Genomic DNA, 27,989 nt, shown 5'->3' with positions numbered 1-27,989 from the left:
ATCGTAAATGGCAAGCCTGGAACTGAGGCCTTGTGGGGGCTGGAAAGAGAACTGGAAAGGAACCAATGCTAAGCCCTGGTTCACTCTGTGATACATCTCACAGTAGGCCCCCTGTTCCAGGAGCGCTGATTTCCATGCGGTTTGGATTCGTGGAGTACCAGAAGCCAGAGAAAGCCCAGAAAGCCCTCAAGCAGCTGCCGGTAAGTGGGCTTTGAGCCAGGGTCCATGCTGGGGGCCCATCACCTCTGAAACTGGGGGCAACCCCTGATCTCCTGTCCTGCTGGGCCCGTCCTCTCACCAGTTTTCCAGAGGACAATGCCCAAGCAATGAAGACCCCTCTCAGTCCTCCATGGATACTTTCATTCACTTATTCTACCCACATGCTTGTGTCATGGGCCTAGTTTGTGATGGCACTGTGGTAGGCCAGGGGAGACCCTTCCTCTTTCTGGTGGGTCGATGGGCAGTGAAGCCATGAATTAACACAAGACAAGATAATGCAGAATGCTCAGTCACATGACTTCAGAAGTGGGGCTGCCTTAGGCCGGGTGGGCAAAGGGGAGCCCCTGAGGAGCTGACGGTTGAGCCTACACCTGCCCACATGAAGTCACCTGCACAGAGACCTGGAGGGAAAGCCGTCCAGGAACAGGGGAGGGCATATGCAAAGGGCCTGTGTCAGGGACTCAAGGGAGTTGGAGGAATAAGGCCCTGAGTGCAGCTGGCAGAGCAGTGTGTGGTGGGCATAAGGGGAGATGGAGGTGTTTAGGACCAGATTTGCAGGTCACTTAAGAGACTGGATGTCAGCCTGAAGGCAGGGCGAGACTGTCGGAGAGCTAGGAGCCCATGGGGAAGGGTCATATTTGTGCTTCAGGAAAGTTTCCATCCCCTGTGTGGACATGAGATGGGAGAAAGGTGCGCAAGAAACCCTCAGTGGCCAGAGAACAGTAGCTTGAGTCAGGGATGGGCAGCAAATGTGGTGGGAGGTGCTGGAGAGTATTTGAATATAGATTGAACGTCCTGTGCAGATGGAGGAGATAGCCTTCCTGCTGAACCCTAAGTCCAGGGATAAATGGGACCCTTAGCAAAAGCGGGGAGCCATCACCGCAAGGAGCACATGGCCAGGGGACTGTACCACCCCAGGGAGCCAACCTCACTGGCACTGACCACAGCTCCCTAACTGAGGCTCATGTGCCAGGCACTGCCAGTGCAGGGAAGAGGGAAGAACACTTCCTGGTCTTTGGTTAGACACCGGAACTCCCACTTTGTCACCAGCACTGTGCGCTGTCAGCTCAGACGTGGCTCCTCAGACCCTGTGGTCATCTTCCTCTTGCACTTAGGTCAAGGTTCAGTTCAACTCCTTTGCACAGACAATGCACTGCTCAGCCCCAGCTGTGCACATGTGCATGCCTGTGGCCACTGAGGATTGCTTATGCAGAGCCACCTGGCTGTATTTTCTGGGAGGTTGGAGGGACTTCTGCGGTATTTCACTCAGATGCCAGCTACACCCCCAGGGACCACTGCTTTAGGTGCAGGGCAATGGGCCAGGGATTTTTGGGAGCTAGAGACTAGATAACAAGCTCTCTGCAAGCCACAGCAGAAGAACCACTGAACCTTCAGATGCTTTTAAACAGTGGCCAAGTCTGTGCCCTTGAATGCTGTAAAGGTCAAGGCTGTCGCAGGGTTCAGGCAGAATTTGGAGTCTGGGTCTCTGTGACAACTGGTCGCTGCCTGGCTCTCACGCTGCCATCTTGGAGAATGCCCTTCCATGCCTGCCCTCCCAACCCTTCAGCATGGCCTTTGTGAGCTTGAAATCTGTGAGAACAGCCTCCATGAGAACAGCCTGTGTGAGTTTGTCCTCTGTGAGCACCGCCCCTGTGAGCTCAGCCTCTGTGAGCTCGTCCTCTGAGCACAGCCTCGGTGAACTTGGCCTCTGTGTGAATGGCCTCCGTGAGCAAGGCCTCTGTGAGCTCATCCTCTGAGCACAGCCTTGGTTAGCTTGGCCTCTCTGAGAATGGCCTCTGTGAACAAGGCTTCTGTGAGCATGGCTTCTGAGAGCTCGGCTTCTGTGAGCTTGAACTCTGTGAGCGTGAAATCTGTGATAACAGCTTTTGTGAGCAAGGCCTCTGTGAGCTAGGCATCCATGAGCTCAGCCACTTTGAGGTTGGCCTCTGTGAACAAGTCCTCTTTGACAATGGCCACTGTGAGTACGGCCTCTGTGAGCACAGCCTATGTGAGCTCGGCCTCTGAGCACTGTCTATGTGAGCAAGCCCTCTGTGCACAAGCCCTCTGTGAAAATGGCCTCTGTGTGCACAGCTTCTATGAGCTCGGCCTCTGTGAGTACCACCTATGTGAGCAAGCACTCTGTGAGCTACGCCTCTGTGAGCATGGCCTCTGTGAAATCGGCCTCTATGAGCTCAGCCACTATGAGCTCGGACTCTGTGAGCAAGACTCTGTGAGTACAGCCCCTGTTAGTTCAACCTCTGTGAGCAAGTACTGTGAGCTCGGCCTCTGTGAGCATGACCTCTGTGACCACGGCCTCTGTGAGAATGGCCTCTGTGAGCACCACCTATGTGAGCAAGCCCTCTGTGAGCCCAACCTCTGTGAGCAAGGCCTCTGATCATGGCCTATGTGAGCTCGGCCTCTGTGAGCTCATCCTCTGTGATCACGGCCTCTGTGAGCACAAACTCTGGGAGCAAGGCCTCTGTGAGAATGGCCTCTGTGAGCACTGTCTCTGTGAGCACTACCTCTGTGAGCACAGCCCCTGTGAGATTGGCCTCTGTGAGCCCAGCCTCTGTGAGCTCGTACTTTCTGAGTACTGCCTCTTTGATCTTGGCCTGTGTGAGCACCGCCTATGTGATCAAGTCTTTGGGAGCACAACCTCTGTGATCAAGGCCTCTATAAACCTGACCCCTGTGAGCTTGGCCTCTGTGAGCCTGGACCCTGTGACCACGGCCTATGTGAGCAAGGCCTCTGTGAGCACAACTTCGGTGAACAAGATGTCTGTGAGCTTGGTGTCTGTGAGCAAGGCCTCTCTGTGATCTCGGCCTCTGTGAGCTTGCCCTCTGTGAGCAAGGCCTCCATGGGCTCTTTTTTTTCCTTCAGACTGAAGAGAAGCATAGAGTACACAGCAAATATGTTTCATGGGTTGGGAAACCAGTCACAGGTTGACCAGGTTTCCCTGCTGGCTGTGGAGGCAGACCTGTGAACTCCTGAGCTGAGTGGCCTTCACACTGCCCCTGCTCACTCACTTTCATCTCATGCTGCAGGATGGGGAGGGAAACTCTTTAGCCACCAGAAGGGGAGGGAGCCTGGCCAGCACCCTCCTTCCTTCTGAGGAAAAGGAGGGTAGAGAAGCATCACATTGAGCGCCTGTCTGCAGGGCCCAGCCAGCACCTCTCTGTACCCTAGGAGGAAGGTGCCTTGCTGACCGAATGTCATAGAAACCAAAGTGCAGTTCAAGGCACTGGGTATTGAGCCGCACCCTGCCACTCCTGCTACTTGGAGAACACAGACTGCGTAGAGTCAGTGAGGAAAGGGAGTCTATACCATGCAGGTCTCAGAGTGTTTCCCAGGCCTGGATCTGTGTTTGTGTAACTGTTGATAGAATTGTATAGCCAGAGTGGAGTGAGGTGTTTGTGGAGGCCTCGTACTTATGCAATGTATATTCCCCTGCAAGGTAAAAGAATAAAGTATTCACATAAAATAGTTCATGAAAGAGCTTTGCAAGAGAAGCCTGCGGTTTCAGCTCCAAGGCCCTGGATGTGCCACCCTGAGGAGCCTCTGCTCTGTGTTAACCATTAGCAGAATTCCTGGGCTTCTTTCTCGCCTGTCACAGGGAGCCCTGCAGGACTCTGGCTGCCTATGGCTGCTCTTGGCCCATGTGTGTCCCCAACCAGGACTCGGCTTTGAGCCCTCAGCTGCTACACCCCAGTCAGTTTGTGAGAAACAGCTGTATCCTTCCAGGGACAAGATTTGAGGTTGCAAGTCACTTTCTGGACATGGTACCCACTGATGGACCATAGGAGGCAGACAGTGGGAAGAGGGAGAGGCCACACCTGTGCAGGGGCACAGGCACCTGGCTCCCAGAGTCACTCATGTTTAATCCACTCGCAGGAAGCTTTTTCCCATGTGGTGATGCAAGGTCTTTATAGAGGTTTAGAGAAGGCAGGAAGCAAACCAAAGAAAGCAGAGTGTGGGTGTCAGGTGGGAGTGGGAGGGAGAGTGACCAGGGGACATGGGTGGCCAGCTAAAAAATGTCCAGTGTGCCCCAGTCCCACCCTGCTCTGTCCCTCACTGTCCCTCACTGTCCAGGTGCTCCCATGGAGCACAGAGCAAGAGACCCAAGCCCACAGAAGTACACTAGGGGTTCTGTGGCCCTGGGGCCATGTCTGGAGTGCCTCAGTGGACAGAGGCCTGAAGCAGTCCAAGGCCAATCCCTGGTGCTGTCACTAGACAATCCGTAGTGACTGCTGGCTGTCCTTGGCAGGGGTGCTCCCCTCTCTGTTGGAACCCAGCCCCTGCCAGGACCTAGAACTGTGGCAGGCCTGATCTGTGGGAGGACGGCACTCAGATGGGGCCAGGTGGGAAATGGGAGCACAGAAGGGCAGGTGAAGAAGAGAGGAGGACTGTTGGCCAACCCTCCTGCCCAGAGAAGATGAGCCTTGCCAAGAACACAGAGCCCCAGAACTGATGGTCAGGGAGGCACAGAGTGTGCCCAACACCGGCGCAGGGAGCTGGTGTCGCCAGGGACCTTGGGGAGCACCTGCCCTGGAACCAGCCATGGCTGGCATCTCTGTCCTCCAGAGTTGTGAGCTATGCCCTCTGTGTGGGTGGAAGAAGCAGCTGGGCCTCTGGGAAATGCTGAGTTTGTGCTGAGATCAGAAATGACGGACGCACAGTGATGGCCCGGGGAGATGTCCTGCCAGATCCCTGTGGTGATGGGGAAATCAGCACTTACCTCACTGCTGGACAGCAATAGCCACACGGTCACTCCCACCTGTGAGCATATGAGCTCTCTACCAGGGAAGGTGGAGAGACTGTGTTCACCCACACTGGGATATGCCAGGGGGCTCAATTCAGGACCTCAGCCTCAGCTCAGCAGAAGCCATCTGGGCACCGCCTTGGGCTCCGGCTGGCTCAGTAGAGTGTCCCAGCAATCTCTGGCAGGTGATCCACCCCTCCCTGAAGCTCCTGCCTGCCCACGGACACTAGGACTCCTGTGGCCCCACTGCCCAGACGCCCCCCCTCTGCGTGGGCTCCTCCTCTGTGCCTACGCATCTTAAAACTCTTCAGCCATCATCAAAGCACATCCCGCCTGAGGCTTGCTGACCACCCTCTGTGGGCTGCTTTGCTAGGCATGATCTCAGGCCTCATTCTGAAGAGTGAGTTTTATTTAGCAGATATAGGTGAACAGACAGTAGGAGGCCCAGGTGCCCAGCACCACGCCGGCAAGGTCAGCTGGGAGGGGAAAGCTTCCTCTGCACTTGGCTCTCAAGCTGAGCCACCTCTCAGACTGTCCCTGGTCTGGATGCTTCTGTGCAGCTTCCGTTATATTCTTTGTTCAGACCAGGTTAGAAATGACTTATTAACTTGGAAGAGGAAGTGCAGGGTGGCTCTAAGACAAAGTTCATTTTTACAAGATGACATGGAGATCACAACGTCTGTGAATTCAAGTCCTGCCTTTTTCAATTAGCATTATGCCATGAGCATGTCCCCACGTCATTGGATGCTTTACTACAAGGACTTTGGATTTATACAGAGATCCTTTATGTAAATGTAGTCACTACTTTTAAATCGACTCACTTAAAACCACTGTCTTGATGAGGATTCCATTGTTTTCCCCAGGTTTGATTTTAAAACTTACAATTAACATTCTTTGTGGTCCAAATCTTAGTGTGTGTCTGTTTGATTGTTTCCTCAGGACAAAAGTCAGGAGTTAGAATTACTGATCCAAAGGAGGTAAAGGTCTAGGACACGTCTGAGACATGGAAGATCAGCTCTTCTGAGATTTCACACAAAAGGACACACTCATCAGAGAGGTATGGAAATGATGCTTAATTCCTAGCAACAGCTGACAACCTAAGTGTTTTGTTTTGGAAAATCTGCTTTTTTGACCATTTAAAGAATTGTACCTGGTTTAGGTTGTGTTCTCTTGGCAGCTGGTGAGGTTGAACAGTTCTTATATGGTGACGGACTGCTTATTAATCTTTTCTGAATTGCCTATTTGTATCCATAGTCCTTTCTTCCATGGAGATACCTTTTTTCTATTGATTTGCAAGTACTCTTTACATATTGAGAGAATTAACAGCCTTTGAATACTGCATGTTTTAAGTATTTTCCCCAATTTATCATTTTCTCCTATTTTATTAACATGAAAATGGTATGAGAATTTTAGGTTGCGAAATCCATCAAATTTTTCCTTAGTGTTCCTATGTTGATATCATGTTTACAGAAATCCATCTCCACACCAGATATGTATGTATAAAATATTCTTTCCTTAGTTTCTTATGACTTTGCTGTTGTAATAATTCATCTGGATTCTGTATAGATATGTGGTGTTCTACGTGTCCAATGTATTTATCTGTTTACAGTTGAGCAGTTATTCTGGTTCAGGCTGTCTCCACTGATTTAAGGTGCAAGTGGCCTTACACTAAAGGACATCAAAGTCTGGCTTTATCTTTGCCTGCTCCGTTGAACTCTGCCTTGTCTCTGGCATTGAATCAGCCTTCCTGTTTCCTTACCCGTGTAAAACTTCCACATCCCACTTCATATACATTAGTGAAGTTCACAAAACTATGCAGGAAGATTTTTGTGTGTGTGTGGGAATTTCACTTGGTTTGCTAGTCAATTTGGGGTGAACTGACATCCTTACACTATATGTTGGATTGTTCATCTAGGAATAGAAAGTGCTTTTATTTCATTTGTTTCCTCAGTAAACATATTGCTGGATAAAGGGTATTTTTCATCATGTTTATTGACTTTTATTTTTATGTCATGTGGTTATTCTCAACAGCTTTTTAATTATTGCTGACGTATAGCAATTCATTATATTCATAATATTATTATTTTGCTGCTGACTGTCTACCTTGACACCAGTGCACATTTCTTGGCTCTTTGTGGTTTGCTGTTTGAGAGAGGGGCAGAGGAGAAAACCTTACTGTTGAAAATAACAACAGTTGTGGCTCTTCTTTCCAACTCCTCGGGTTCCAAATGAGAGTGCGTGACAGGGATGAGGGTCACATGCTGACTTTGCTCTTTGCAAGGTGCCCACAAAGCTAGGGAAGCACTAGCCACTGATTCTCCATCCGGGACACAGGTCCCTTGTGAAGTTTGGTGGTTTTGGGTACCAGTATTGAACCCGGGGGTGCTCTACCACTGAGCCACATTCCCAGCCCTTTGATTTTGAGGCAGGGTCTCCCTGAACTTGTAATCCTCTTGCCTCAGCCTCCCAAGTTGCTGGGATTGCAGGCATGTGCCATCGCACCCAGTCCTGGTAAAATTTTAAATACATATTTGGTTTCTGTCCACCTCCACTGGACTTTCCAGCCATGGCTCACCAGTACTCCTCGACATTCTTCTGGCATTTCTTTATTGCTAAATGCATATGTATTTTCACTCTAGGACTTGAAATGTGTACATTTGAAGTCTAGTTTCTCTGGTGGCCATACTTGGTGTTTCTAAGATCTGAGCTCTGCTGGAGTTCTCTGCCAACATCAGGACTAGCTCTCACTGTGCAAGACCAGGGAGGACCGTACTCCCTCACTGGAAATGCTCTAGAGCATGTCAAGTGAGGTCTGGGGCTTCACAGCAGTAAAGAACCAGTGGGGGTTCCTCGGCATCAGGGGAAGCTTTTCCATCAGTGGTGAAACTGCATGTACGGTTGCACATCTGTGCCAGGAGCACCCCTGCTGTGTCCCTCATTCAGGTCCTGTGGGTTCTTGGTGGCACTCCTGTGACTGTTTAGAAAGGCCTTGCTGTCTTTCTCAGTGCTTCCTGTCTGGCACAGGGTCCTGCACCAAAGGCTGCACCCACACTCACCTCCTCAGAGCTGGGTCCACGCATCTCAGGCTTTGATTCATGTGCCTCAGTGACAGTCTGGGGACCCTCCGTTTCAGCTGACATGCAGTTTACCCTGAATGCTCCAGCACCTGCTGGGGAGCCTCCCCATGCTGCGTGAGTCGTGCAGGACTTCTGGTCACTGTGGGTGCTCTCTGCACTTTCTGCTCTTCATGCGTCTAACAGAGCTTCTCTCTGAATTGTCCTGGCCTTCAGCAGGCCCCAGGAAGGGATCACATGTCTGCAGTGAGCTTTCCTACCACCAGTGGGCCCTGCTTGCTTCCATGAAGACCTCAGTCCCCAGCTTGCTTTGTGGTTTCTCTGAATCCCCCTGTGTCCCAACTTCCTGTTCCCTGCCAGTCCTTACCCAGGTGCCTTCTGGGCAGTCTTCCTCTTTACCCCGTCCCTTCTCTTGGTTCCCTGCAGCCTGTGTTCTGTGCATTCTCACTGAAGATGTGAACAAAATGCTTTCAGGTTTCCTCAGCCTTCCACAGAGGCTGCTGTTCCTCTGAACCCTGTTCTTCACACCTAATGAGACCTGGCCCTTTGGCTGTGTGACTGTGTAGCTCCACCACCTCTGCTGGGTTCTCCTCTCACTGCAGATCCTGGTCGGGAAGAGTAGCCAGCAGTGCCCTTGCCACCTGCCTTGGGGTCTGTGGCCGGGTGTTACACGCTGTCCCTGGCAGGTGTCCAGTTGGCTGGATCTGTGGCAGGTGTGAGGCTGGCCTGCTGCTCTCTAAGTACAGTCCTGGATACATTGGAAAGCCATCTGTCCCTCTTCCCATGCCTAAAATGATGTGGGAACCACTCAGCCACTGGAGCCTGGGCTCTGACCACCACCTTCTACTGCTGGCCAATCCACCATTGGGTCAGGGAGCCCAGGAGGGGTACAGAAAGAGACCAGGAGAACCTGCTTCTGAGAGAGTCCCAGGATAGCAGGTGGCAGGTGGCAGGAGAGGCTCTTGAGGGTCTTCCTGGGGCACTGCCGGCCTTCCTGACCTCAGTGCTCTGCTGCATGCCAGACCCCATCATTATTCATCATGGGCCAGTCCATCCTGAGTGCTTCCTCCTCGGCTTGGTCAGCAGTGACCCCAAGGACGGGAGGAGCCAGGTGCTTCCCAGCCCGTTACTCCCTCAGCTCTCACAGTGATCCCATCGCCCATGGATGGGGCGTCTCCTGTGGGCCACAGCCTAACTGCTTTTCTGTTATTTTCTCCTTTACTAATTATTCTACAGGCAGAAGTTTTCAGCTTGTACGAGAAAATAAACTCTCTGAAATAAGGTGGACATGTTCCTCCGGAATGCCCCTTGGTTTTAGCAGAGGAAACAGCAACAGCGATTGTGGCCTTGCTGACTCAGGGCGGAGTGGCAGCTCTGACCTCACACTGGGTCTCCTTGGTGTCTCTATGGCCATGTTGCTGTTTCCTGCAGTCCTCTTGTTCATCCAAGGTCCCGTCCTGGGCCTGGTCATCTTGACCCTCAGAGGCATCCTGTTTTTCAAAGGGAGTTTGTTCCCAGTCCACTGTGAGCTCCTGTGCTCTGCTGGCCCACCTGCCCCAGGCCAGCTGCCTCCTGGCCATGGGCAGCTGTGGTCCACAGCTCTGCCCTGGCCCCAGGGCGTGGCTCATTCCCTGGCTGCACCTGCACACCCACCACCAGCCCTCCCTGGACAGGCCCTGCAGCCTCTACTCAGCCCGCCTCTCCCCTGGCCCTTGCTCCCAGCTGCTCAAGACTCAGCCTGAGCACTCGAGCTTTGCCTCAGGTTACAACAAGCCAAGCCGAGATGAGCTCCCTGAGGTGGAGGCCAGCAGAGGAGGGAAAGGCACAGTACATGGCAGTCATTGCCACAGGGTGTGCTGGGGCATCTCCACACCTGGACGGCCCCACCGTCACAGGTGTGCTGTCACTTACACCTCCCAAAGCCACATGGCAGTTGCTTCCTGGGGTCCACTCATTCATGCATGCTGCATGTCTTTTGAGGGGGAAACCATTACGGCTGGAAGGCAAGTGGCCATGGTCAGGTCCTCCTCTTGGAGGAGGCAGCTGGGGCTGCTGTGCAGCAGATGAGGGAACAGGAAGAGGCTGCAGCCCGAGAGAAGAGACAGGAGGCAACTTCCTGGGGAGAGTGAAAGATGGCGGCTTGAGGCCAGCCCAGCAGAAGTGGGAGCAGGAAGGCATGAACTGTCCTGGATGAGGCTTGGCAGGGCCCTGCTCGGCAGGAAGTCGCTCCCTCCTGAGCCCTGGACCTGGCCCTCAGGCGGAGCCTGACCTTCCTGACATGCCACACTGCAGTGCCCTCTGGGGATCCACCTTGCATGGCTAGAGGGATCCAGAGGGAAACCTGGGCTCAGGCGCCATTCCGGTGGTGTCTGACGGAGCAACCAGAGGACTGGATCAGAGAAGGTACTCCAGCCAGTGGAGAAAGAAGAGCTCTGCCCATGGGCCTCCATGAAGAGAAGGGCTGGAGGGCAGGGGAAGCTCCCTGGGCTCGGCAGGGACCTCTCCACTGCCCACAGGGTGTCTGACCACTGAATGGCCAGCAGTCCCTCCAACCTGTGTCCCTGGCAGCTCTGAGAGTGCCCCATGTCCTGTGCTGGATCTCCACCCTCCAAAAGCACAGTGTCTTGGTGGTGGGAATAGCAGGCCCCATGGGGCCTGTCAGTCACTGAACATGGAGGCCCAGGCAGGCTCTCCCTGCTCCTGAAGCACACTCGCCTTGCTGCCTTCTCGCTCCCATGTCTGCAGTCCCCTCCACAGGTTTCCTCTTCCCTGTGCAAATGCACACAGTGTGACCCTAGCCCAGCACCACTACATCCTTGGCCCAAGACAAATGTCCTTTATGCCCATAGCGCACTGGCTTCCTGAGGCCCTGCTCCTGAAAGAGGCCTCTGTGTTGCTCCCAGTCACTCTTGAAGGTCCTCCACTTCTGTGTCACAGACCCACTCTCCCCTTGGAGTGTGGTTGGGCCTCAGGGAGGTGTGAATTCGATCAGAGATCAGAGAGGTGACAGAGCAACATTTGTCCCCAGGGCTGACTGCCTTCCATTGTGGTGTGTGCCCCTTCATAAAGCCAGGTCTTGCTTTTGAGAGGCAGGGTCTATCCTGCCTCCACATGTTGGCTGACCTTGGCCTCCTTTGACCAATTGAATCTCAGGCTGTGACATTGCAGCTCCTGGCTGTGCCCTGAGAGGCTCCACATCACCGCCTCTGTGCCCTGGGTGTGTGGCCCTAGGGCACTGCTCCAAAACTGAACTGGCTGCTGGGGGCTGAGCACCACGTGGAGAATGACAAAGCAGCTCAGCTGACATCCGGCATCAGGCAGCAGCTTCTAGACACTGGAAGAGGGGCTGCATGGGGGTCCAGGCAGGGCAGGAGGTGCCCACCAGCCAGCCTGGTGAAATATTAAATCCCTAAGTGGCTGGTTTGTGGGTGGGTTGTTCTGTAGTGACACCTGACTGGCAGAGGTGTGGAGACTCTGAGCGGGGGCGATGCCATGGAGGCCTGAGCTACTGGTGCTCCATGGTATAGTGACGACTGGAACTTCCAGTGGTTTCTCTCCCACCAGCTCCTCCACAGCCCTGTGAAAGCATGTGGAGCTCAGTAGCACATGTCTCAGGCACCAGGTGACTGAGAAGGGGCCACCAACATCCCATCCTAGAGTCCTCTTGCAGAAGACAGAGATTATGGAGCTCAGGGCAAACAGCACAACAGGCTGCCTTCACCATGCACAGCTGAGGGCAAGGGATGCACAGCCCTGGTGTGGAGAGTGTCTGGTGCAATCGCCCTTGGAGTCACCTCTGCACTCAGAAGCATTCAGGCCTCTCAAGCGCATGAATCATTGGTTAGACTATCAGCTGGCGAAGGGCGTGGAGGCTCACTGGTGCTCAGCAGAAGCTGGGAAAGCCTTCCCACACCAGGCCTGGGAGGCCAAGGGAGTGGAGGCCTTGGGAGTTCAGGCCCTAACAGAGCAATTGATTTGTTCTGCTCAGTCAGCTCTGTGATATTAAAATGTAAATAAATCTGTGTGTGTTTGAAGATGCGTCTGAACACACACATTGGCATAGAAAGGCCTCTCTTAGGATGGCCTTTTCCAGAAATGTATTTGCATTTTGTGCCAAGGCTGTGCCTGACCCACCCTAAAGATTGAGAGGAGCTCAGTGGGTGAGCTGAGGACAGACAGGCCCTGGAAGGAGCCTGGGCCTTAAGGGCAGAGGAGATCAGGACCTGGCCCTGACTTGTGAGCGTGCAGGGGGCGGGTGTGGCCAGAGACAGATGTGTGGGCTGTCTCATCAGCACAGGAATGTCCTGCTTGAAGAAGAGGGACTCAGGTGCTTGGAGCTGGGTGGGAGCTGATGTGCTGTGAGTGATCCACCATGCTGGCTGCCTCTGGGGACATGTAGACAGAGAAGGAAAGGGACTGAGGCTCTAGCCTTGTCCATAAGCCCCATGAACAAAGTGCTCTGATTGGAAGGATGGCTTCTCCTGGGAAGCCTCCTTGGGTTGGGTTGTGGGTGCTCTTCCAGGGGCAGCTGGTGCACTGTGGCAGGGCCTGATGGGCAACACCCAAGTCCTTTCCATCTCATGCTCTGCTGTCCTCACAAGCTCGCCCCCAAGGGCACCAGGATGTCTCCCTCTGGCACCTGGAGAGTGGAGAACAGGGAGGAAACAAAGCCCTTCTTTTTTCCCTGGCTCCTCCTCTGTGAAAGGCCCCTGTGCAGCTGCAGGAGATGCAGTTGGAACAGGAGGGGTGCAGCCCTGCCCTCATATAGCTGATCATCTGACTTTTCTCTTTCTTTTTCTCTACCCAATTTCCAGTTGTGATTTTCATACCCAGCCAGATTCTCAATCAAGATGGGCATCAAGTTCAGTGTATACTCCTCCCCATATCTATTCCAACTGTCTTCTCTGCCCAGAACTAAACCCCTCAGCCTCCCACCTACCTTGCCTCTTGTCTTTATTGCCTGCACCATACTACCAGCAGGACGGCCCTGGTAACTAAGATGGCACTGTGGTTCCATGTGCAGTCACTTTCCCAGTCTTAGTGGATAGGGTCCAGATTCCTGAGAATAGAATCCAAGATCCTCTGGAGGGCCTCTGTCCAGCCCCACAGTCCTGTCCCTCACTGCCTCTTCTCACCTCCACACACACACACTCACACTCCCATAAAAACCCCTGTCCACACCACATTGCTCCTTCTTGCTGTCTTGAGTGGCATCCCTCTCTCACTTTCTTGGTAAACTCCAATTAATTCTATACTTCCAATTCTTATAAAATATTTAGTGTGCATATAGTTCAAGTGTGAATTCACTCTCCTTCAGCACTTATGCCAAGTACAGGGCTCCCTGCCTCCCTTGCTTCCATTTACCCTCCTCAGACATGATCATTTTCAACTTCTTATTCTTTAGCTATTTATCTCCATGTGTCTAAATAAAAGTATCTAGATTGCTCCTTCTTGGATACTTACCTTAGCCCCGACTTGCTGAACGCCTTCATGAAGACATGAACCAGCTTGCTCTTGGTCTCCATGTCCTCCTGACATGGCAGTGCTGACTCTCTGAAGCTCCTTCTACCAGCTGGACCTATGTGGGTGTTGTGCACGGGCTTTGTGCACCATGCCACGACTGCTTTCCCTTTGCTGCCCAGGGCTCCAGAGTTCACAGCTGTCCTCATATCCCTTCATTTTCTATGTACTTACAATTAATTACAGCCCAACCCTTCTCTACTTTTCTGATGCTCTCTAATACAGGTCAACTCCAGGCATCTCTCCAGAACCTTTTGGGGGTTGGAGAGCCTCCTGGCCTCACCCATCATTGTGGTCTGAGGATTTCTTTGCCTTTCTCTCATTTCCTGGGCCACATTTTCCCTATTTCCTGATGCACCCCTTCCTTTTTTGGAGGGCTCCCTGCAGTAGTTTTCTGATATGGTATACATTTGAGGTAAATTTTTTGAAGAATCTGGTATGTCTGAAAATAATCCTGATTTTACCTCATTTTTGTTTGTTATTTCAGATGCATACAGAAGTCCAACAGGAAACACTTGCATCCAGGATGTGAAGTCCTCCAGTTTCCTGGGTTGCTGTGGAGAAAACTCTGGTCCTCTGGTCCTCTGTATATGAGCTTGCTTCTTTTCTATCATGTTCTGGACTCCACAGTGCAGTGTACTGATGTGGATCTACAATCATCCCTTTCCTGGGCACTTGACTTCTTCAACCTGAAAATTCATGTCCTGCTGCCCAGGCTTGTGAAGAAGGAGTAAACAGGCCTTCACCTGGGCGGGCAGCTCCGGGCTTCCCTGCAGGCCCCATGTGGGTGCCCTTCCCTTCCTTACGGGCTCCTCTGGCCCAGGGGAGGCGGTGACCACACCTGTGCTGACTAGAGCACGGGAGGTGGCAGTGCAACTGGCCTTGCCCCACGCCTGCTCTCCAGGTTTCTGTTCCAGCCCCCACTGTGGTACTGGCTCAAGTTCTAGTGGGTTCCTGAACCCACTAGTTGTTCCCAGAGCCACACAGCAGCCCCTGGAGGGTCCCCGACCTGGGTGCTCTCAAGACGCCTGCAGACTTGTCTCAGTCGGTGCTGTGGTGCATCACTTGGTGCTACTACAGAGAGGGCCCTGTCTCCACAGGCACCTGCTCCTGTCAGGGCTCCCCAGGCTCCCCAGGATGACTTCCTCCTGATCAGGAAGCGAACATGGTGTCACTGACAGAACTGCTCCTGGGTGCTCCCATGAGAAATTTTCTGCTCTCCAGTTGCCAGGACTCTGCCTGCCCCTGTGTGTCCCTTGAGGTCCCTGCAGTACACACCTGTGACCCCAGTGACAAGGGAGGCTGAGGCAGGAGGATTGCAAGTTCAAAGCCAGCCTCAACAATTTAGTGAGGTCCTAAGCAACTGAGTGAGACCATGTCTCTAAATAAAACTCAAAAGTGATATGGGTGCAGATCAGTGGGGGAGCTCCCCTGGGTACAAACCCCAGTGCCAGGAAAAGAAAAGCACACTCCATGTGCTCCCCGAGCACTCTTGGCCTTTGAGATGGCACTTCTATCCCTTCCCATGTCCATCCTCTGGACTCCTCCACCTGCCGTCGGGAAGATGGAGGTCATTGGAAGATTCACACCCTTAGTTGACGTTAGGACGGCCACACCTCGTTCAGGAGAACAATGCAAGGCAATGTGGAGTGGCTTGGCGTCCACAGTGAGGTGAGGTCCTCATTCAGGTTCTGAGCATTGAAATGGGTCCCAAAGATGTGAGATGGACAGAGCCCTTTCTGTATGCATATTGTGAGGGGCAGGAATGGGAACCCAACAGAGCTCGCCAGCCCCTCAAGACGGAGCGACCCTCCTGAGCCAGCCTCCTGAGCCAGCCTCCTGAGCCAGGCCTGAGGTGGAGGGGTGTCCAATGCTGGGGCCAACCAGAGACTGGGTGCAGCCACCTACTGTTGTGGGGGAGCTCACCCCATTTCCTCTGTCACCCCACACGTGGCTCCACATTCCTGGGAACCTCGCTACATATTGGCAACCCCAGGTGTAGTCTAATTGGTGTTAGAGGTTTCTGGATTTGGGGTGATGTGGAACAGTCCTGGGGGCCAGAGGCTCAGCCTCTGTGGTTCTTCTAGGAACAGCAGAGACAGGAGATGGGCAGAGCAAGGTGGGGCATGGGAGAGCAAGTTATCACTGCCACAGCTGGTGACCTCAGGATGTTCGTGGTTCACGGAATTGTCCTGGTGAGGCCGGGCACGGTGGAGAGGAGAGCAAATGGCAAGGTGTGCTGCAGATGAATTCCTGAGCTGGATTTTTCTCCACCTTTCTTTTGATTTTTGTCCTTCCTCCTCCCAAACATTGGCAGTGGACAACGACCCCAAAGGAGTGACAGAGGAAATGGGGTGAGCTCCCCCACAACAGCAGGTGGCTACACCCAGTCTCTGGTTGGCCCCAGCAGTGGACACCCCTCCACCTCAGGCCTGGCTCAGGAGGCTGGCTCAGGAGGGTCTCAGTGTCCACCTCTGCCTGGCCACACTCTCGTGACGATTTCATCAGCCTGAATTATCCACTTTATTTTCTTGTAATGGGATCAGCCCTACATGCAGCAGCGGGCAGGACATCTCCGTGGGTCTCATCAATTCGCTCCACAGAGGTGGAACCCACTGGCTTGTGCACCCCCCGCCAGAGGGGGTCTCCATCTGCCTCGTGGAAAGGAAGGGAGTGGGACCTGTTCCGAGGCCTGGCTCAGCCCCGGGTCAGGCCAGGGTGTTCCTTCTGGGGACAGTTTCTTCTAATTGACTCGCAAACTAGTCGGACAAGCATGTGAAACAGAGAACTGTTCCTCTGCCGCAGACTGGAAATTGCCTTGTCAGGCTGATCCCTTGAGCCTGAGTCCCCCGTCTATCTTGCTCCTTGCTGGGGATCCCAGGACCCACCAGGAGGGGTCTCCTGTGCCCAGGCTGCTCCTTCTCAGCTCTCACCAGAAGGACCTGGGAGGTGTCGCTTGCTCAGTACCAGGGCATCTTCCTGGGGTCAAGGGCATTTGTAACAAGTGCCCACTAACGTGACTTCTGACAGGTGCCAGGGACCAGAGGCCATGCACAGTGAGGTGACGATTCCCACTTCGCAGGTGATTGAAAATGGGCCTCAGGGACGTGGCAGAAAGTGCAGCCGCCTGCAGACTTTGGGGCTTCAGGACTTCAGCGACTCGCCTCCCTGTCAGAACCAGGTTCCCTGCCAAAGGTACCCACTGTGCAGCGCCTGGCAGGTTAGAGATTGAGGCCTGTCACCTCTGCGTGCCCTGCCTGCCTGCCACAGTGGCCACCTTACTTCCTTCTCCCTCCCCTGTCCCCCCAGCAGTGCCCTGAGAGGTGCTGATGGGTTTTCTTGTTTGGGCGAGGGGCCTGCAGCCAGAGGAGTTTGAGGAACGCCACATCTGCTTAATCCCCAGGTGAACCTCCATGCTGCTCATGGCCTAGGCCCTGACGGGTCTGCAGCAGGGATGCACGCTGAGTGGACAGCACCCAGGCCGCTGGGTCCCAGGGCAGTCCATTAGCATCCTGCAGGGAGGGTTGAAGGGCACTGATTTAAACACGTTATCTTTTTAAAACCCACCTTCTGTGATGTTCTTCACCCAAGGGCTGCACTCCACTTCGGTGGAAAGTGCTCGGCCTTTGACCTCTTGGATCCTCCACTGGCGCTGGGCTCTACCCCCAGCACAGGCCTTGGAGAGTGCCATGTCTGGCTGTGAGTTGGGGCTCACTACCTGCACCTTTCGGCGGCTCCATTAGGCAGCCTACACCTCAGCTTTTCTGTGCACAAAACGGGCCCACAACCCCGCCACCTGATGACTAGGGACAGCAGAACATGCTGGGATACACCCAGCATGACGCCTGGTCAACAGGAGAACTAGATAGCCAGAAGGCAGCTCCAAAAAGGGCCTGGGTGGAGTCGTGGGGCAGGAGGAGTATTAGGATGCCATTTCTGTTGTGTTTTCCTCTCATCCTTTAATCTTCTAATTTTTAAATGGTAAAGATTACATGGCCAGTGAAACAGCAGCGTGTACACGTGACCTTTACAAAAGCGTCTGCACAGTGGAAATGCTCAGAACCCGGAGGGGGGGACATGGAGGCCACTGGCTCTCAGCGCCCACTGCAGGTCCCTGCAGGACCCTTCCACTGTTCTTTGCCAGTACGGAGCTTGCTCTGGGATATTTGCCAGGCGCATGCAGGATCCACAGTCCCCAGACCATGCTGCATCACAGTCCCTGCTGGGAGGGGTCATTCAGTGCAGGCCCAGCCAGGAAGGTGTTTGCACCTGGGTGAACATCATGTAGAAAGTCTCGGTGGCAGGGCCCTTGTGTCCTCATGGGCTTAGAGCCCCTGAGAAGCCACAGTATGTGAGGACAAACCCCTGCGGTCACTGGCACATGCAGACACCCAGAGCCAAGGTCAGAAAGGCCCACTACCCGCCCCAAGGGAGTAGCAGGCACAGGGAGGTGAGGGAAGTCCTCCTGCTGGAAATGGACCAGCCCTTTGGGTCTCTTAATACCAAATCAGAACGGAGCTCAGGCATGAAGGTGGCACGCAGCACCCTTGTGTTTGGTGACACTGTTTAAAATGTGTGACTCTTGGTGGCATTCTGCAATCTCTTGTCAAGGAAGCTGGGCTGCAGGCTGCTTCTCAAGGAAAAGGGCTGGTCGGCTGGGCCCGTGTGTCCCCAGCCCATCCTGGTGAAGCAGTGACCTTGTCCTGGAAGCTGGCACTTAGCTGGGGCCTTGCTGCAACCCCAGAGCTGCCGATGCAGAAGTGCTGGGCTGGGGTGGGGGGCATCTTGGACTGGCTCCTGAGCCTGCTCATGCCGCTGGCTTGTACCCCACACACCCCTGCCCTGTTTCTCTTGGCTCACTTCCATCTTCCCTGCAGCCTTGGGGCCTCTACCTTGGACAGGGCTAGCCTCCCACTGCTCCTGCACAGCCCACGTCCTTCCACACGCTGCATGTTCTCTCGTCCTTGGGACTGGGGAGTGAACCAGTGTCTCTCTACCAGGGAGCTAAGTTACATCACCAGCCCATTTTATTTTAAGGTCAGATCTCTCTCTCCAAGTTGCTTAGGGCCTTGCTCAGTTGCTGAGGCTAGTCTAGAACTTTTGACTTGCCTGCCTCACATCCTGTGATTTGCTGGGATTATGGACGTGCACCACTGCACCCAGCCATCTTTCTCTTGATTGGGAACTGCCTTGCCCCAGGGTCACCAGCTGACTCTGGACAGACGAGGCCAGGAGGCTCTGCCTTCCAATGCCACATCCCCTCTGCCAGAGCCTCTCAGTCTGTCTGGAACATGATCCAGCTCTGATTCAGAAATGCTATTCAACTGCTTACCCCTGGGGTTCCTCATATAGAGAATGAGAGGGTCACACTTGCCTGGCAGGGAACCCAGAAAGGGTTGCTGAGGGAAGCTGAGTGCTGTCCTCTGCAATCAGTTGACCTTGCCCATGGCCCTGGCTGGCAGGGACAGTGGGTGATGGGGGAGTCAAGCCTCAGGCACTATTCCCAGGGAGAGGTGGCAGGACCAGGGGAGGGGCCACCTCAAAGGGGCTGTCAGTGGCCCCGCAGCCCTGCCACAGTCTGTGCACACCCGGCCAGGGCTGCCACATGGGCCACATCCTCTCTGCCACCAGACAGGCACAGTTCTTCGGAATCGCAGTCCAGATGCTGGGCCCTTGGTGAAGCCCGAGAGGCCCCTTTGTTCCTGCTGTGATTTCTTCACTGCAATGGAGGAAATAAATACATACGGGTCTCTGGAAGGACCTGCAAGGTCCTGGTGATGCTCCTAGCAACTTTTGGGTCACATACATAGTAGAGTGTCCTCCTCAGCACAACATCTGGATCAACTGCCCCCAAATGTGACCCTGCCACACCACAGCACGTGGCTAGATGAGATGATGTGCAGTGGACAGGGACCTGATGCTTTGGGAGAACTCCAGGCCTCACCCCATGATGAAGTGAAGGTGCAAGGTCTTCTGAGAGCCAGGCAGCCCCAGGGTCTGTGGCTGCAGCAGCATAGGAGCCCCCACCATCTTCGAGGGGCCTCTCCTAACGGAAGAGAAAACAGGATGGTGAAAGGCACCACTCAGGCAGCGATTGTACACGACCAAGTGGCTGGCAGGGGCAGAGGCAGGGCAGTGGGATGGCCAGGGAGGTCTTCCAGGGAGGCAGCACCAGCTGAGGACTGAGTGGCAAGGCGCCATGGTAGGCAGAGCAGGTGCAGAGCCCCGAGGTAGGCACACACCCCCTCCCCTACAGAGCCTCGAGGAGGAACCCCAGGGTCCTCGCCAGTGAGGAGAGAATGTGAGACAGCGAAGTAAAAGGGCAGGGGTCTGCTCGGGCACCACCTCATCCCGAGTGAGAAGTTCGGAGGTTATCCAAGGGTGCCAAGGCCACCAGAGCTGAGAGCCGGGTGTGACACCAGGTGTTGAAGGCCCCTGCAGAAGCAGCCCTGGAGCCATGATGGGAGCGGGGATGACAGAAGCCCCTACTGGGATGGAGGGGTGGGTTTGACTAGGTGTCCCCATGGCCCATCTCCCCAGCCTGCCCCAGACAGGACCTCAGCCACATGGGGATCTAAGGAAAGGGGGACAGGGACAGGACACAAGGCCACTGTGGCTTGCCTGCCATGCCCGTTACCAGGGAGCTTTCCATCCACCCAGAGTCAGTGTTGCAGACTGAGGACAAGGACGTGGGTGGCCAGCAAAGGTCAAGAGCCCTCCACCCTAGACCTGGTCTGTGGGACCCAGGTCTCTTGTGTGTCTGCGACGGAGCAGGGCTCCGGCCTACCTGGCAACTTTCCACCAGGCCCAGGTCCCTGGGGACCAGCCTAGTGACTGACCCTTCCCTTGACATGCTCCTGGCGCCTGGCACACTTGGGACTTTGGCCGATAAGGACAGGCGGGCAGTCTTTGTGGACTTGGAGCAGGAGCACGGGCCTGGGGCCTGATGCTCACTTCTGGACTGGCTCTGCTCCTTGCGGCCCGTGCCCTCAACGAGTCTACACCCCTGAGGCCATAGCAGCGCCCCGAGTGACCGTGGCTTCTTTCTGCCTTAGTTTTCTCCACCTAGAAAATGGGAATGATGCCATACCTCTTGAGGGTCCTCGGAATGTGTGACCACCAGATGCTGGACACGCACTGGGCTCAGGACACATGCTGGGGCCTTCTGCATGGTCACATAGTGCCTCTGATGTGTTCAGGAGGTTTTGGTTTTTTTTTGACCTTTTTTTTATTGTAAAGAAATGGGATACATGTTGTTTCTCTGTTTGTACATGGAGTCAAGGCATACCATTTGTGTAATCATAAATTTACATAGGGTAATGTCGTTTGATTCATTCTGTTATTTTTTTCTTCCCCCACCCCTCCCACCCCTCTTTTCCCTCTATACAGTCCTTCATTCCTCCATTCTTGCCCCCCTCCTTAACCCTAACCCTAAACCTAACCCTAACCCTAACGCTAACCCCACCCACGTCCCATTATATGTCATCATCCGCTTATCAGCGAGATCATTCGTCCTTTAGTTTTTTGAGATTGGCTTATCTCACTTAGCATGATATTCTCCAATTTCATCCATTTGCCTGCAAATGCCATAATTTATCATTCTTTATGACGGAGTAATATTTCATTGTATATATATATGCCACAGTCTCTTTATCCATTCATCAATTGAAGGACATGTAGGTTGGTTCCACAATCTGGCTATGGTGAATTGAGCAGCTATGAACATTAATGTGGCAGTATCTCTGTAGTATGCTGATTTTAAGTCCTTTGGGTATAGGCCAAGGAGTGGGATAGCTGGGTCAAATGGTGGTTCCAATCCAAGCTTTCTGAGGAATCTCCATACTGCTTTCCAGAGTGGCTGCACTAATTTGCAACCCCACCAGCAATGTATATGAGTGTACCTTTTTCCCCACATCCTCGCCAACACCTATTGTTGCTTGTGTTCTTGATAACCGCCATTCTAATTGGGGTGAGATGGAATCTTAGGGTAGTTTTGATTTGCATTTCTCTTATTACTAGAGATATTGAACATTTTTTCATATATCTGTTGATTGCTTGTACATCTTCTGTGAAGTGTCTGTTCATTTCCTTAGCACATTGTTGATTGGATTATTTGTATTCTTGGTGTAGAGTTTTTTGAGTTCTTTATATATTCTGGGAATTAGCACTTTATCTGAAGTATGAGTGGCAAAGATATTCTCCCACTCTGTAGGCTCTCTCTTCACATTACTGATAGTTTCTTTTGCTGAGAGAAAGCTTTTTAGTTTGAATCTATCCCAGTTGTTGATTCTTGCTTTTATTTCTTGTGCTATGGGAGTCCTGTTAAGGAAGTCTGATCCTAAGCCAACAAGTTAAGATTTGGACCTACTTTTTCTTCTATAAGATGCAGGGTCTCTGGTCTGATTCTGAGATCCTTGATCCATTTTGAGTTGAGTTTTGTGCAGGGTGAGAGATAGGAGTTTAGTTTCATTCTGTTGCATATGGTTTTCCAGTTTTCCCAGCACCATTTGTTGAAGAGGCTATCTTTTCTCCATTGCATATTTTTGGCCCCTTTGTCTAGTATGAGAAAATTGTATTTATTTGGGTTTGTGTCCATGTCCTCTATTCTGTACCATTGATTTACATGTCTATTTTGGTGCCAATACCATGCCGTTTTCGTTACTATTGCTTTGTAGTAGAGTTGAAGATCTGGTATTGCGATACCCCCTGCTTCGCTCTTTCTACTGAGGATTGCTTTAGCTATTCTGGGTTTCTTATTCTTCCAGATGAATTTCATAATTGCTTGCTCTATTTCTGTAAGGTACATCATTGGGATTTTAATTGGAATTGCATTGAATCTGTATAGCACTTTTGGTAGTATGGCCATTTTGACAATATTAATTCTTCCTATCCAAGAACATGGAAGATCTTTCCATCTTCTAAGGTTTTCTTTAATTTCTTTCTTTAGTGTCCTATAGTCCTCATTGTAGAGGTCTTTCACCTCTTTTGTGAGATTGATTCCCAATTATTTTATTTTTTTCAATGCTATTGTGATTGGGGTAGTTTTCCTAACTTCTCTTTCTGAAGATTCATCCGGAGGTTGTTGATGGTGGCCTATATGAAGGGCTTTTAATGCCAAGAGGTGTGACCATTTTTTCTCACCTCTAGAGGGATCAGAGGAAGCCTGCGGCTGGCCCTGACATAGCCCTTCCTGCTCTGCATCCCTGGTGGAAGTAGACTTTCTCAGAAGTGTTGTGAGCGCCCAGAGACCCTCCCCAGGGGCCTCAGCACTCAGCTGGCCTCTGGTTCTCCCAGCAGGTCCAGAGAGGGATCAGGACTCCTGTCCTGGGAGCAGGGGGCCCAGCCTGGTGCCTGCCTGGCGCCTGCCCACTGAGCCTTAGAACCGCCGGGAGCAGCGGGAAGATATCTCAGCATGTCTGCAGGGCTCTCTCCCTCCTCTGCTTCCTTACCCAGCCCACCTCTGCCCCAGGAGGGAGAGACACAGGGTGATTCAAGTCTTTCAGTGGTGCCCAGGACCAGGGCTGCAGGGCATCAGGGGCGCAGTTTGCGGAGGGTGTCAGCTGGGTGCCTGGTGCAACCTGGCTTCATGCACCAGGCTTAATATGGCCCGGCCCCTCCTGCCCCACAAGAAATTAGAAACATGACAACAAACTCCAGCTGTCACATACCCATGAACCGACACCAATCATGCAACCCCGATCACATGCCCTATCTGCGGAAGGGGTGGGGTTGGGTAATTGGTACACCCAGGTGAATGGCATAATTGGTAGAGTGAGGTGTGAGCGCGGGCAGGGCAGGGAGGCCTGTTCAAGGGCCTGGCAGCCTCCTAATTCACAGCTGCGGATACAGTAATTGCTATTTTGTGGTTTCCATTATCCACATAGTGGGGAGCAGTTGGGGAGGAGGCCCCTGTCCTGTCAGCCCTGCTCCTGGGCTGCTGCCCAGTCTGTCCCCTGGCCTTCGCCCTGGGAGGTGGGTTCCTGCAGAACTTCCCTGGGAGGGCTTCTGACCTGGCATTGGAGCGACCTCACAATGACCTGGCTGTGTTTTGATCTCGCTTATCTCCCGGAGCTCACAGAGCTTCGTTGGTTTCTCTGACAGCCTTTCTTTCCCTCCTCTTAATTCTCTCCCCATATCTCTCTGCCATCATTAACGTTGGCCTGACGTGATCCCACATGCTCTCACCAGCATTTGGGGTCACCCAGGACAGGACAGGAGTGCTCCTGGCCTTGGGTACCAGGGCTGTGAACGTGGTCATCAGCCATTTCTCAGGCCCTTGGTTTTCTCCACCGTTGCTCTCATGCCCAGTTTCTGTCACCCTGAAGGTGGTGTGTCTCAGAGACCCAGCCCTGGCAGGCCCTCCTTGGTGGCAGCAGTGATGGTGTGCTGAAGCCTCAGGACACTGGGTGCTGAAGCCAGGTGCTTCTGAAAGTGTCTGCAGATGCCAGAAAGTTCCTTGTGGATCCAGCCCCATCATCCAGCTCCACCCTCCAGCTCCACCATACCCAGCTCCCCATATCCGCTCCCCTGCAGCTGCCAGGGCCTCCAGACACAGCTTTTTGCTGGCTCTGCCCTCCCTGAGACCCCTGCTTCCCATCCCTGCTGAGTTCTCTGGTGGACCCAGAGCCCCTGCTGAGCTCTGCAGTGTCCCCTCCACTGGCCACAGATGTCCAGCTCTGCCAGCCCCTCCTTCTGGCTCCTCCTCACCTCTTCATTATCTCCTTGCCTTTCTCCAAACCCTGGGCTCCTTACCATGCACGAAGCAACCAACTCTCAAGGTGCTGCAGAGGAGGAAGTAACTCAACAGGCCCCTCTCTCCCCCTCTCCCTCTCCCCTCTCCCCTCTCCCCTCTCCCCTCTTCCCTCTCCCCTCCCATCTCTTCCTCTTCCCCACCTCCTTCTATCACTGGTACACACCCACAGGCTGGCTCATCAGAAATCAGGGCTAGGAAACCGGGCAGAGGTCAAGACCACACAGGGTCAAGGCTGTGTGCCCTGTGGGCACCGTCAGATTTCCACAGGACTGGACAGAAGGCTCAGGCATCTCCCTCCTGCCCTGTGGTCCCTGGAACTGTGGGGCTATTTCTCTGCCTTCCCTGGGGCTGAAGTCAGCTCTGCATCCATGAGGGCTGCACAAGGCTTTCCTGACCCTGCTTACAGGGCCTCCTGCCTCATGTCAACCTGGCCAAGCCTCCAATAAAAAGAGACCATGCTCCTGCAAGTGGCTGTGCTGAAGGGCAGGCAGAGTGTCCAGGCTGGGTCTTCACTTGCTCCAGCTCTGCCGCCCTGAGCTGGTCCCCATCTGTACCCTGGGGAAGGGCTGTTGACAGACATGTCTGCGTGGACCCCATGTCCCCTGCCTGGGAGGGCAGGCGTCAGTCCCCAGTGGCAGTGTCCCCTGGGGCTACCATCGCCTGTTTGTTGGACTCTCCAGGTGTGCCCTCAGAGCTGAAGTACCATGCTGCTTACTGCAGATGCAGGGTGACAAGATTGCTGTGGTTTCCATGATGCACAGTTAACTTCAGCCCTGTGGAGTACAGGGAAATGGATGTCCACCCACCCCACAGTGCCCAGGGCCACAGCCAGCCAAGCCTTGGAGAGGTCTGGAAAGGCTGTCCTGGGCTAGTGGAGACCACGGCTGTCCAGGGACCAGGGCCCTCTGTCCTCACCAGCAGACACTGGTCCTTGTAGCCACCACACACATCACCCCTGGGGCCCCAGCCCCCTTCTGAAGAAGCCAGAGCCACAGAATCATGTGTCTGAATGTGTCTACCAGGGAACTTGTTCACCAAGTCCCCAGCAGAGGTGCAGGGACTTGGATAAGTGGCAAGAGGCGGCATTTCTGTCATGGGATGTGCTGGCCTTTAGGTGGCAGAATAAAGCAGGTTTTGTGAGCTGGCCTCCTCTGCTCTCCAACCTCACCTCCTTGTCCCACCTGCCTGGCCTCTGTCCCAACCCTGGCCCCCCTCCAGATGGACCAGGAGCCTCCTCACAGCAGGAAGACTGATGGGCTCCCTCTGGTTCCTCCCGTCCAGGAGGCTGGCCCAGCCGCCAGTGCCGTTCCTAGTCACCTGTGCAGAGGAGGTCCCAGGAGGGGCAGAGCCACCCAGAGCTCCAGGGAGACATGCATATTTATTTTGAGGATTCATAATGCTGCTTTTGCACACTGTCCTGCCTCCAGAAATTGGTCTGGCAGGTGCCTGGTCATGCTGGCAGGACCACGGATTAACCCCTCAGATTTAGCTTATGTCATTTCTCCAGAGCTTACGGCCTTCACCGTGTTTTTTCCCAGTCAGTCTTTGGTCCTGAAGCATCCAAGTCCATCGGTGGCAGGTGGGCTCTCAGGCGGCCGTGCGTGTGTGTAGATTTTCAAATCAAGTAACATCTCTCTTCAGATGCTGGGTCCATTAAATATTTATCAGCAGCGATTTGTGTGTATTTATTTGATAAATGGACCTTAGGAAGGGGCTGGGGTGGGCAGCAAGATGACAAGGCCAGGGAGGCCCGAGGAAGCCTAGTCCTTTCAGCCTGGCTGTTCTCGGAGCTTTGGTTCATGGGGAAGTGGGCGACGGTGTCCGGCCGTGTTTACCTGTGTGATCCCTGTGGAGGAGCGTGGTGTCCTCCAGAGCTCTGCTGGCATTGGCTCAGACAGCAGAGGAAGGCTGGGGAGGGACGTGGGGTACAGGGGATGGAGCTTGTGTCAATCCAGCCCAAGACCTGCGGGTACCTCCCACATCCTGCCTGCTCAGGACCGGGTTCCCAGCTGGACATGGAGGCAGACTGGACCCCAGGCCCAGAACCTGGGGACTCCCTGGCCTGGCCACACATGCACAAGTCTGGGCTCCCCCCACAAACGGTTTCCCTGTTGGGAAGGGGAGGAGAGGTGCCCCAGAGCCTGCAGCATCTTGGAGTGGAACGAAAAATTCCCATCAGCATCCCCCAGCTGACCATTCCCTGCCTGGCCTGCTTGCTGCCCAGGGCCAGGGAGAAGATGGCACATCCCCAGACCATGCTGCCTGTGGGCCTGACCCACTGTGTCATGTGGGCCTGGAGCACCTGTCTCCAAACCTGTAGGCCCTGGCGGGAGACCTCCTGCCACCCCTGCCTCCTCTGTGAACCTCGGTGCTCAGACCCCCATTTACCTTTTGTTTCCAGCACCTTCCGGGAGCTGAAGACGGTGTGCTTGCCAAAGAAGATGGCCGGGACAGGCACACACAGGGGCTTTGGCTTCATGGACTTCCTCATGAAGCAGGATGCCAAGATAAGCTGTGACCCCTCCCCGCCCAGCCTCTCCTTCCAGACTCTGCAGGACAGGCTTGCAGCCTCCTCAGCAGCCTTGGAGGAATGCCTCTGGGTGTTGGGTCTGCAGGACGGGATGGTGCTGGGTTTCCCAGACCTCTGCACACCAGAGAGAGAACTCTGCAGTCCAGGTGGACCTGGGCAGGCAGCTGTGGGAAACGCTGTGCAGTAAAGCTCTCAGAGAGGAGAGGGAAGGTCTGGGAGCAGCCTGTGGGGGCAGGGCTTCCCCATCACCTTTGTGCCCTGGCAGGTGTGGCTTGTGCTGGTTATACGCGTGAGGCAGCCCAGGTGACCCTCCGTGTGTGCGTGTGTGCCGCCCTTCTGCCGGACTCCTCCAGCTGGAACGTGCTTGCTGGTTGCTTGGATTTTGGGGTACTGGGGACGGAGCCCAGGGCCTCACACTGCTGAGCCAGATCCAGCCCTGAAGCTATTTGAGGTGAGGCCTCTGCTTGGAGCTGGGGTACAGCAAGTTTGCCTTGCTGTGGGTACCTGGTCCTCACCTGCCACCAGCAGGCATCCTGCTGTGTCCTCGGTCACTGCACTCTCAGGCCCAAAGCTCCAGCAGGCAGGGGACTACAGGGCTCCCCCCGCCCCACAGCTCTGACTGCGAGCTGCATTTCCCCTTCCTGGCAGCAGGTGGCCCCGCCCTGCACCCTGGAGGAGTCCTTCAGAGGGCAGGTGCTTCTTGAAACTGCCCCTGGTCCAGTGAGGGTCAGCTGCTTGGATCCCAGGGTACAGCCCTAGGTCACAGCACAACCCCATGGGCCCGGGACACCCCTGAGCACCTGCCCTTGTGCCAGGTGCCTGTGCTGTGGATGTGTGGCCATGTTTGGACGCCTGCTTCTCTCTCCTGGGTTGGCAGCCTTTCCGTGCCTCCTGTCAGGGCCCGAGGGACAGCCCCCTGTGGGCAGCATGCCCATGGCAGCAAGGGAGGCAGCAAAGGTGGGCTCCTGGGTGGCAGCACCCACCCTGCCTGGGCACAGTAGGTGGCACTGCTGGTCCGCCCTGGCACATGGTGATTGCTGCATGTGACTCAGTCATGCCCTGCTCACTGCCACAGTGCCCAGTCCCCAGGCCGCCGTCCTTGGTCCACAGGTGTGCACATCTCCAGAGTTCTGG

At 54.2% G+C, this 27,989-nt stretch overlaps 1 long non-coding RNA gene across 1 annotated transcript; it reads left to right on the top strand.

Annotated features, from left to right (window-relative positions):
• The first annotated feature begins 149 nt into the window (after positions 1-149).
• On the top strand, positions 150-14,958 carry LOC124973599 (uncharacterized). Its single transcript, XR_007106686.1, has 3 exons — positions 150-200; positions 5,918-6,035; positions 14,060-14,958. It is a non-coding gene; the product is annotated as an uncharacterized LOC124973599 (long non-coding RNA).
• The last annotated feature ends 13,031 nt before the right edge of the window (positions 14,959-27,989 follow it).

The sequence above is a fragment of the Sciurus carolinensis genome, unplaced genomic scaffold, assembly GCF_902686445.1.
Source record: "Sciurus carolinensis unplaced genomic scaffold, mSciCar1.2, whole genome shotgun sequence".
NCBI classification, from domain to species: domain Eukaryota; kingdom Metazoa; phylum Chordata; class Mammalia; order Rodentia; family Sciuridae; genus Sciurus; species Sciurus carolinensis.
The sequence above is the reverse complement of the archived record's forward strand: the minus strand, read 5'-3'. Positions and strand labels throughout refer to the sequence as shown.